At 38.5% G+C, this 12,036-nt stretch overlaps 1 protein-coding gene across 1 annotated transcript in view; it reads right to left on the reverse strand.

Annotated features, from left to right (window-relative positions):
• LOC117258197 (oxysterol-binding protein-related protein 2-like) overlaps window positions 1-7,280 on the reverse strand; it is a 34,355-nt gene extending 27,075 nt beyond the window's left edge. Inside the window, exon 1 of the mRNA XM_033628821.2 lies at window positions 7,178-7,280. The gene's annotated coding sequence lies outside the window, so the exon portion shown is untranslated. The remainder of the gene's footprint in view (window positions 1-7,177) is intronic.
• Window positions 7,281-12,036: the final 4,756 nt, after the last annotated feature.

Genomic DNA, 12,036 nt, shown 5'->3' on the forward strand with positions numbered 1-12,036 from the left:
ACTGACTAGCATCAGTATTGGGACATGGATTTCTGGCGATGTTACTGATGTTTGTTGGACCTCTTGATCAGCTAGGAAAATAGCAAAAAGAGAAATAACAAGCAAGCTGCTGATGGTTTAATTGTGACTATTGAGTTGAGATTCTTAGTTCCTGGAGTTTTTGGTCAAAGGCAAAATGACAAGCATCACACACAGGCACACACAAACACTGCAATGCAAATTATGGAATTTTATCCATAACGTACTTTGCTCTTAGTTTCTTGTCTCACCAACATTTTAGTTCACAAACTAAACAACCTAACAGAAGTCTCACTGTGGTAGTTTTTAACGCTATTACCAAGCTGAGACGTTTCTGTGTTGTATTTAACAAATACATAGGACCATCCTATTATTCTTTCTTGTATTCATTTACAAAAGAAAGAAAGAAATCACCTCTCATACAAGAGCAGGCTCCCACTGATCATCACCAACCTGTATTTATATCTTACAGGTCATTTAAAGGAGCCAGCTCACAGTACAAAATGACGGTCATAGGTGCTAAATCTGAGAACTTTCTTCAATCTCACAAACCAGCCAGACCCTGGCTCCGGGGGTTTTTTCGGACCTAATTGTATTGCCGAGTTTTGCACAGCGGCGACTCGATCTTTGCTCTCAAACCACAAAAAAATGTGATGGCACAACAGTCTCCTTCAGTACATTATTCTATGCTTCCTTTTGATTTTCACATTGGCTAGTCATCCTGTTTAATTTGTCTTCTGATTAAATCGGAACCATTGAAACAAATTGTAGGAAGCCTCTGCAAGTAATTGGTTGCTGGCAGACACTCTGTGCTGCAATAAAATGGTTAATCAGCAGTGCAGTGCACTGTAGAGCCGATGCGCTGCTGGTTCTGCCGGCCTGAATAGAATATAATGTCTACTGTTGTGTACAGCATTTATAGACTGAGCTGAGTAGTGATGCGCGGGTCGACCCGTAACCCGCGGGACCCGCCAATGCACCTGTGGGTCGGGCAGCAGTGATCGTCTGTTAAATCGGTCTGTAAATAATATTTTGACATTATTGGCTATTACTGTCATGGCATCCGAAGGTACTGATGCGTTGAGCAGGTGACAGTCTGCGGTCGTTTACAAAACACACTTGTGTCACACACTCCAAAAGAAACTTGCTGAAACTTTACACAATAATTTATTGTACAAAATGGGGGAAACAAACATTGACAAAAATGGTTCCATAATTCATATTAAATTCAAAAGATAACGAAAAAAACAGCTACAAGTTAGAGGGAATAGTGATAAAGTGGTAAAACTTGGCATTGATCCACAGCCTCAGACGGATGTGCTCAAGCGTGCCGTGCACACAAGCTCAGTTGGTAGGCTATACTGTATTTTCACATTTTTAACAATGCAATTTAAAAGTTTTGATTTTTATTGATAACCTACATTTACCAACAACAAAAAGACTACATTTAGCACCAAAACATATGTAAAAAAAATAAAAAAAATAAATTAGTTAAAAAAAAAAAGGTGAATAAAAAAAAACGAATATCGAATACCAAATTTTCATAACGAATACCTACCCATAGAAACGAATATATTCGAATATCCGAATATTTGGGTACAGCCCTACAACGCTCCTTATTTTTCATGAGCTGCTCCTTAAAACAGTAGCTGGGTTTCCATCCAAATGTATCGCAAATTTTAAGCGAATTTTGTGAAAATGCGCAAAAGAAAATGCGAATTTATGCATGTTTCCATTCATTATTGTTTTGCGAGTATTGGGAGTCAACAGGTTGAGCAGAAGGTGCCGCTTCTCATGAAAAATAAAATGCAAAAGAACACCCGTAGAAGAAGAGGGCGCCGTGAGATGATGTCATTGAGAGCGTCTCATGTCCACAACTGATGTAAACAATTACCGGCACATCCATGACTACGGCGAGATGGAGAGATTCCTTGGGAACTTCTTGGCTATTGCAAGAGCTCTCATCACACTCATATCAGCGTTGTCAGCGTAGCCTACATAATGCCGTGATGTCTGTGTTGGTACACCAGGCAGCGCACATGATGCAGCGGTATTCAACACATCCAGTCTATTCAGGTAAGCTGTGAAATAGCCTACACTCACCTGACACTGGAGTAATTACCTCTCTCTAAGTTCACACAGGTGTGTGTGTGAAGTATAAGTAGGATTCGGTAGCCTACGACACTGTTTATTCGCTAAATCTGTTTCCATTGCCAAAAGTCGCATTTTCATAATATCGATATGCTGACTTTTCCACCCCCTCCAAGCGTAAAAACTTTTTTGCGATATTTCGGCCCTTTTTCGAATTTCTGGCGTTTCCATTCAAGTTTCTTTTCGCAATTGTTGAAAATGCGAATAAAAATAGGTGGATGGAAACCCACCTATTGTCTACTACTGTATATCATCTGTAGGATGTGTCAGTGCTGTCTGCGGGAAGTGAAATGGAAGAACACATCACAAGATCATTACCAAGGCAGAGTCAATAGCCCACAAACTAATTTTTATTAGAGTATGACCGCAAGTATGAAATCATTTTACTCGACCTCAATCACAAGACTAACCTTGTCGGAGTGCATCCACTGACTGGAGCGATTTGTGAGTGCTAACGTCAACAACATTTATCCTGGTCTGCAGAGGGTGGACTTGCACTGCTGGCTACATTAATGACTACTCAGCAGAATGGAAATAAAACTCAGAGGTACAGCAGCAATATACTTTACTTAATCAGCTTAAAGCACACAGTGGTGCAGCTGAAAACATGATAAATGAGAAAGTATAAGGAAACTGCAAAACTTATGAGAGCAGAAGCAAGTACTGGCTGCAACTGAACTTAACAGAGGCTGAAAATGTGCCAAATGTTAATTAGTTAACTGTAGAAAAAATCTGATCTCATCTCTTCCCATCCTATCTTCTCACCCCATTGTTTCGGTTGTTTCTCTCCCCACTATAGCAAAACAATATGCGAAGAGACAAAAGAATAAACTGGGAGGGAACAAAGGAAGACAACAAAAACATTTTCACTATCACTTAATAAATGTCCACCAAAGACAGTGTGAGAGAGATTGGTGCAATATTTAGATTGCATCAGTCATTTGGCCATCAATGGGGACATCAGCTCAGAAAGTAAATCACAAAAGGGATAAACACTGTCCCACCCACACACACATGACATTAACAGTCCAGCCATTTAGACTGCTATCACACTGAGGACAATTTCAAAGTCAGAAATACAAAGATATCAAATGTAACACTGTGCCCTGAAACCAGACAAAACCTTTCTAATATATTTGTACTGGTGAAGAAATATTAGCCAGGATGCCCACACAACCACACAAACACAGCTGCATGAGTCAACCTAATGGCACTAAAATGATACGAAAATAGCGTTCAAAGTGATCCTAAAAACAAGATTTTGAAGGTTTGTATGTGAGTCATGTCTGTCATCCAAAACTGAAAACAGCAGCTCAAAGCCTGGTTTGTTCAAGCAAAGACTAAAGCTAGTCCCAGACTAGTAGAAGTGTTTTTACCATGGATATCTCCAATTACTTTTGTTTTACTTGGGAACTTGTCTTACCTTCTGTGCAGAGGACAATCCTAAATCGTTCAACGTGTACTAGAACTCAGTGTAAACCCTCAGGGGACAAAACACTGTCTCATTCAGAGCAGGATGCTGAGCACACAGTCTCACACACACACACACACAGACAAACCAGTATTCAGTGTAGTGTGAGTCAGCACGTTCCAGCAATACCTGCAAGGAAGTAAAACCTGCTAGGATGAGTCTTACGTTCATATCACACAGGTGTATAGACAGAAAGCCTGCTCAGCAAATCTCATCTTTCAAGCGTCCCTTTAAAGCAAATGACACTCCTAACTGAGTGCACATAGAATGACTGTGCTGGTGTGTGGCTGGTTCAGCTGGATTTTTGTTGAGATGTTCAGGTGGTCCCACCTAAGACGATTACTGTGTTGGGTTGTATTTAGAATTTATTTTTAGCTTTAACCTGCTGATTGCTTTAGGAGCTCTAAATGAGTAAGTTTCACATTATCTGGATGACGCACACGTTCAGTTTATGGGGTATTACAAGGACTAATTGTGTTTACATTCTTTCAGCAGTGCAACTTAGCTAGATCACCAAATACTTTGTTGTGTGTTATCGAAAAGGAGAGCACTAACTGAGCCCTTCTTCAGCTTCCTAACTGAGAAGGGTTTGTTGATGTTGTCTTCACTATCAGTAAACAAGAACAGGAAAGGTGGAAGCAAAAAGCAAACCAAGCTGCCCTATCACACTTCTTGCAGCCTTTACATGGTTCCCTCATTGCCCTGACATGCAGGGACAAATAACAATCAAAAGTTAAATATCTGTCAATATTGTCAGTAAATTAATAACATATTAATATCTACATATTGCTTTATATCACCAATAATGAACCAGTAATGACAGAATGCTGATAAATGGTGTATCTGTAGCAGGTTTCTTCTCACACTTTGTCCCCACTGACCAGCATGCACTCCCTATGACCATGAGCCAAACAAAGCACAGCAAAACAATACAATGGCTGTGTATCAGACAGGCTCTTGATTGGCTACTCGTTACCCTACTCTATCATAAATTATACATACAGTATTGTTTCTCTGTTGCCTGGATGGTTGCCTGGACTAGCGTTAGCTCAAACTTTGCCTTATCCCCAGGTGGCAACACACTACAGACACAGCCTATGCATAAAAACAAAATGAAGCCCGTTGTGATTAAGTCCCATTGTTCATGCTTTTTATATTAGAAATGTGATTTAACAGGTAGTAGGTAACACATTAATCAGAAATTCTAACATCTAATTCTTTCAGAAAGACCACAAGATGCATTTCAATTCCAGAAACTACAACTTGGGTGCCAAAGTATTTCAAGTTTCTACTGGTGTTACACTTGCTTGTGAGTGTGTTGGTCCTGCCATGACTGCAATATTCCTCCCAGCTGTGTTGAAACCTGGCTTTTAGGACATGCCTTGCAAAATCTCTTTCCTGTTCCCTTAAATTCAACCACAGAACTCAAAAATACATATTGCATAAGTGAAACATCTCTTAAGGTGTTCACAGCATTAACGCTTAACTAGCCGACCGCTGAATTACCATACAGTACTCTCTCATTCATCCTGCCTCACTCTGCTGTTCTGCAGGGTGGAAGCTAGTCCGTTGGTATGATTTGATGCTCCCCTTTCAAATGGAGACCATCGCCACAGCAACTAACTAAGGAGGTAATTAAGGCACCTTTGGGAGGAAGACGCATAACAAAATAACAACAGCAGTAATTCCACAGAGAATGGCCTGGTGTCCTGTGTAACGTAGCAATAAAGGTAATTTTAAATAGAGCTGTGCAATATGGCCAACCAAATACCTCGATATCAATAATGCAAAGATATTGTAGGGTTGATTACTGGTGTTTTCACAATATATTTACACAATGAGATTTTTGACAGATAATCATCAGTAATGTGCATTTAATGACTAATTGGGTAAAGGCAAATAGTAGAACAGCTAGAACAGTCTGGTAAGTTCAGAAAATGACATCACTCTTCTGTATTGCAGCTTCTAAAACCAGGAAAAGACAAAACTATGTTATGATATCCAGAATCTAAGTCAATACCCAGTGTCATATAACGATATTGATATAATATTGATATATTGGTCAGCTCTAATTTCAAAGTAGAACTAAAACAAAGTTAGGCCCTAGGAGTCATTTCTCTAGGACAGGAAAAACTTTTTAAATCTATTATATAATATTTTGTCTTGGTGCAACTGAACTGTGTTTTAATTTATAAATGTGAAGAAAAATATTACTGTTCCAACTTTAGTCAAGTGTGGTGCTTAATATAAGCGTTCAAGTATTATCAGTCTGGCAATTATTGTTAGTGATTTATCTACACAAGATAAATAATCAGTGTCCTGTTAATGTTAACAGGATGAGGTGTCTTGATACCTCTGTATCAGTTCCTTATGCCAACCAGTACCAAAAATGCATCTGTATTTTTGTCTGTTATTGTAAAGCAAGGTTCCCAAGTGGTGTAGTCAAAATATTTTCAATATACCAAACCACAAGATATTGGTACAGTATGTACCTGAACACACACTCAGTCTCAGTGTAAGCACTTTTCCCTGGTATCATCACCATCACAAGCCAGTTGATGCAGCAATACAATCTCTGCCGCTGAGGAATATGTCTACCAGGGGGAAGAGATAAACAGCCTGGTGTGTCAGTGCAAACCTCGGTGTCAATGACCTACAGTGCACCAGCATTTAAAGACAAAGCGTTGTTTAGTCTCTCCTGTGAGTTGGATCTAGATGCAGATGGGGGCAGTGGGAAGCCAAACAGGCAGGGGGACATTCCCACTGTTAGCTGAGGCAGTTAAACGCGATAGGAGGCGACTTAAACCTACGCCTTGTCTGAGATAAGTGCTGCTGGTGACCCTTTACAGACATTTCTTACACAATAGAATCTGACAGGTTTCACACAGAGGGCTACTCTTCTCTTGACCTGCATATCATTTGCTTTTCTAAGCTCTATCTGTCTCCCTCACATTTCACCTTGGGCAGATTTCAACTGACACTCGCACTACTATCATACCAGAGAACTTAGTCGTGACTGCTTGCTAATGATTAAAGAAAAGGAGCCCGGTGGCTAACAGCAGTTAAAATACATATTTCAGTCAACTGGCAAGCTGTGTGTTGTTAATGACATCTTCATTCCCACATAACAACGTCAAACTCGCAACAGAATATGAGGAGAAGCCATCCCAATTGCAACACTACCGTGGACTGTTTGCTTGCTAACATTAGCACAGTGTAGCTATTCATCTAGCCTGACAAATCAACGCTTATTTAACCTCAGCCAACGTTTATAAATAAGAACAAAACAACTAAATTAAGCATATGGGACACTGCTTGTTCTTACCTACACACACCAAGCTGGCAGCTCCAACTCCGACCGGACATCAGGGAGCTTTTTGACAGCTAGCATTAACGTTAGCGGGCGGGCTAATAAAAAAAGGTGGCTAACTAGCATAGTTAGCCTCCATCCTTGCAGACAAACCGCAAAGCTAATTTTTGGCCATGAAAATACAACAGCAGACCATAGACAGAGCAGTAAAGTGTCCCTCGTCTTACCTCGGCGGTGTGTGCAGAATGTGTTTTGACAAGTCCAGAGTTGTGAGCAGGAATTTAGTGTACTGCCTTGGACTGACACAGAAGCGGAAGTCGCTGGCGGTGGGGGCGTGGTTAGATGAGTGACAGACATGGTCCGCAGCCAATCAGATGTAAGGCACGGAACGATTGCCCAATAATGTTGAATCACCGGCAGAAAAGAATGCTAGCCAATATTTATTTATTTGTTTATTTATTATGTTTTGTTTACTTGTTTTTTATCGTGTTATGGATATTTGAAATCCGAGCCATAATATGGCAAATTTCACTATATTGTTTTATTGTTTTATATTGAGTTTATTTATACAACTTTATATATATATATATATATATATATATATATGTATATCATGTTTTGTTTTTCTCCTTTATGTTATGTTATGGATATTTGAAATCCGAGCCATAATATGATAAATCACACCATATTATTGTTTTTTTTTTTTTTTACCATATTGGTCATATTTTTTTATTATTATTATTATTTTTAATTACTAAATCAAACACACAGTTACAGTTCTTTTTTATACTTTATTGCAGGAGTGCAGCAGTTAACATACATTCACATTCAATTACATATGCTATTGTTCATACTAATAGCATCCCTACAATATTGAGGGAAAAGGAAAAACAGGAGATAGTAAAAGTAGAAAACTGAAATCACAGAAGAGAATAATAACAATAATAAATAATAATAAAATAAAGTAAGTGAGTATGATGATGCAAATACATGCATACATGCTCTACAGCAGATACACATACATGCATATATACATGCATAAACCTACATATCCGCACATACACAAATGAAGAAAAAAAGGAAGAAATTATTCTCCAAAACATTTCAGGACTGAATCCATCAATATTATTTAAATATGATCCTCATATGTAATCCATTCATTCCACTGTTTCAAATAATGTTGCTCTATCTCTAAAATGCTGTTTACATTTATCTTCCACTTGTTAAATGAGGGTAGAGTAGGTTTTAACCTGTACCTATCCTGTATAGATATCTGTTTATTTCTAGTGCAAATGGTGATATACCCAGAATACCACATTTTGGTTCTAGCATCTCTTTAAATCAATATTTGACATTTTTTGGGCCAACATAAAGCCAGGTGGATTGTGCAATATAGGTAGCCACTAAACACAGCACCCTGATGGTTTCATATTCCAGATGTCCTCTCATTATCTCTTAAGCAGATTAAGTGAAAATGATGAGAATGACTGGAATGCATGTCTCTATACTGGGCGGCTTTGCGTATGTTTCATGTCAGCAGTTGACTATGACGGTGATGATGATGATGGCCATGAAAAATGGTGGTGATCTGTAGATTGCTAGAAAATATAGAGAAGGTGGTTCATATTACAGTTTTTAACATATTGCATCTTTATATGTTATGCTGGTACTTTTCAGTGTGTCTGAATACATTAAGAGATATATTATTATATTTTTTAAGAAACTAGAGGTTAAGCATTAGAAATCCATTCATTTTTCTGAATGTTCGCAGTTGCTTACCAAAAACACTACTTTCTTCAGCTCCCCAGTTCTTGTGGAATAACATTTGGCCTTTGGATAGCACGGTGTTCATTTCAAGCCCTGTTTATAAGACAACAGCTTGTTCAGTGTATTATCTCTCTCATCAATAATGGAGCCTGCAGTCACTGATATGTTTGATACAGCTGGCTGCCTGCTTAGAGAGTAACACAGGCATGACAAAGAATTAGGCATACTGTACGGTCTCCATTGACAGTATTTCCTATGCACTCTCAGCCTCTCTGTGTTCACGTTCTTGTGTTTGTACGCTGCTATATTAGTCCTTGCTGAGTTGATTTGTCATGTTGGGGACTGTACGAATAAATATTCCTTTTGTTCCTCTTATCATCTTTTACTAGGCTATAAAACTGTTGTGATTCAGTTTATAATCAGTTGCATACAGCTTTTCAAATTGTTGTTCTTCACACTTGCTGGTAACTGGAACTCATCAGACATGCAAGACATGATGTATTTCTGGTCTGTTTGTAATAATTAAACTGGGTAATTTAAGATGAGCATGTGGCCAGTCATCTTGAATGAACACTGAGCACACAAAAGATGAGAAAAACTGAAAGTATAAAAGTCTAAGGACAGAAGTATCCCACTGATTGACAGTTGATATCAATGAAGCCCAACAAAGGTTAAGCACTAAAAGCAGAGATGGCATTAAAATAATCTAACAGTGTGCCGGTTTGTCTTGCTGTTAACTGAACTCTGCACATGACTGCAGAAAATTTGAATCATCAGTAACAATTTGCTGTTGTGGGCAGCATCAGACAGACATGCACTGTACTCCTTTTCCCATCATTACATAACAACTGTGATGGTGTGATGAGAAGGAAAAAAAGGAGACAGTGGATAGGATGAGAAAAAGCAGGAGATGAGGAGGGAACAGGCAGAGAACAGTGGCACAGAGGAGAAAATGCTCTCTATTCATGCTCACAGTGGGACACAGAGTCCTGCTTGTACACAACCACCCACACACAAAGACACAGTCATGTACTGTATACATACACATCCTCACAAAAGCATACGTAACACACAGACATGCACAAAAGGAATGTGTTAATAGTGGTGCTGTACATTTGAAAAAATATTCCACCAGGCTAAACAGAGACTCAACATAATTACTTCTATTGTCTGCATGCATTGCTTAGTGAGCAACACAATGAGAGGTGTAAGTGATACTTGCTGTCATTAATGAATGCTTGAAAGATTCAAAAATATCACTCCTGAGAAAAGAACATTGGCTATTTTCATAGTGGCATGCATCATCAGGGAGCTGTAGCTGGTTAAATATTAAACAAGAGTGTCAATCAGTGTACCATTTTCTCAACTTCTGCATCAGAATAATATTTTGAATACTTAACTTCCTGTTTGCTGTGTGTGACAAATTGCCTCTAGGCATAAAAACACTTCTGGCCAAGCAAATGCTTTGATCTTTACCATACAAAGGCAACAGGAAACAGGCCTTTTCTTCCTCATACTGGTCCCCTACACATCAATGTGCCGGACCTCACTGCAGGTTCCTCTGCTCACCAGTAGATGGAAGTAGAAGATAGAGAAAAGTCCACATGGTGCTCTACTCATCACTTAAACAATGTGGAATATAATCTGGATAACATCTAATGGTTGGTTCTTCATAATCCTGTCTGATATAAACTGGTTGTGATGCAATTAGATCACAAGATACTTTAATTAGATTTTTGGTGACAAGAATGTGTTGTTAAAATAATTCAAACACACACTTTTAAAAACAGCTGTGAAACCAAAATGGAGGTATAATGTATAGTACATACCCAAGCTAAATTATATGTGTAATTTAGGAAAGCTGAGGTATGAGCAAGACCTTCTGACATACGATGATGTGTAAATGTCGCCTTCATCATATTTACATTATGGCCCTATATGCACAAAAGATATGACAAGTTGAATAATATTAAGTGGTATAAAAGCTCTCTCATAATTAAATAAATAATTATTAGATGATCAAGATTGAACGTCATATGTATGGAATTTCTCTGTGACAAGTAAAATACCTGCAGTAAAATGTTACTTCAGTGAAAGTACAAGTATTAGCATCATAATATACTTAAAGGTCCAGTGTGTTGGATTTAGGGGCATCTATTGGCAGACGTGTTATCCACCTTATTCTTGAGGGTGCTACTGTAGCAAATTATTATGGATGCAACCTCTGGTGAGATAGCTGAAGTAGCAGGAAGGCACTTAATCGCTTTGACTGTCTATGGTCAGTCCTATTGGCTAATCCTGATGGCTAACAGCCAACAGACGTTCTTTCCAAAAGTACTTCACTTTGAATTGAGCAAATGTTGCTTTTTTGTTTTGTTTTTCAACAGGCACTTCACTAACATTAAATTAGCATGTTCTAACATTTCCTCACAGAGCTTTGGCACCCTTTGCACTGTCTGCATGTGTAATGTTAGTAATGTTAGTACCCAGAAATTAAAGGGATCGTTCCTGTGACCAGGGGTATGGTTTCCATTACCTATACGTTGCCACCTGTGCTATACCAAATTGTCCCATATTGAAAAATAATATGCACTGTCCTGTCCTGAATCAATAGGACATGATTTGCCCTGTATTTTCGTGCACTCTAATGTATACACTACATTTTCACATGCTTGCAATGACATAAATAATAAAATCAAAAGAGTCTGGAGAGTGGAGTATTAAACCGGAATTTGTGGAGGAGAATGACACCCAGAATGACAGGTCTGTAACTCAACGTCACTATGATATTCCTGTCTTTCCTTGTCTCACTGCATTCTCAGGCTACGTTAGAAAATAACCCTTTATAAAATAAACTCAGCAGCATACCTTTAATTATGTATTCAAAGTTATTGAGGCTGAGAATGTGTTATTGATTTGCCATACCTCTTTCATATCATATATGAAACAAATGTCTAAAGTTATTTATTTAACTATTACTTTATATTACTGATATTACTGAGGTCTGCTGCTAAATTCAGTGTGATGTTTCACTCAGCAGAACTCTGATTTTATCAGCAGTTATGAAAATGTGTGAACTGCGTCATCAAGGCAGATGAGCGGAGTGTTAGCTGATAAACACCATGTTTATTGACTTTACATACTTCACTTCACATTTACATTTGAGATGGCTGTCAGAGATGACAGAGGTATGATCACATTGTCCTGTCCGAGGTGTAACAAGTGGTGTATACATGTTTATTTCCCAATCACTCTAGAGGATTAGCATACAGTTAGTTTATCATCTACATCGGACAAGGCTGGTTCCGGTTCAGCACTG

This window comes from Epinephelus lanceolatus, chromosome 8 (genome assembly GCF_041903045.1).
Source record: "Epinephelus lanceolatus isolate andai-2023 chromosome 8, ASM4190304v1, whole genome shotgun sequence".
Taxonomy (NCBI): domain Eukaryota; kingdom Metazoa; phylum Chordata; class Actinopteri; order Perciformes; family Serranidae; genus Epinephelus; species Epinephelus lanceolatus.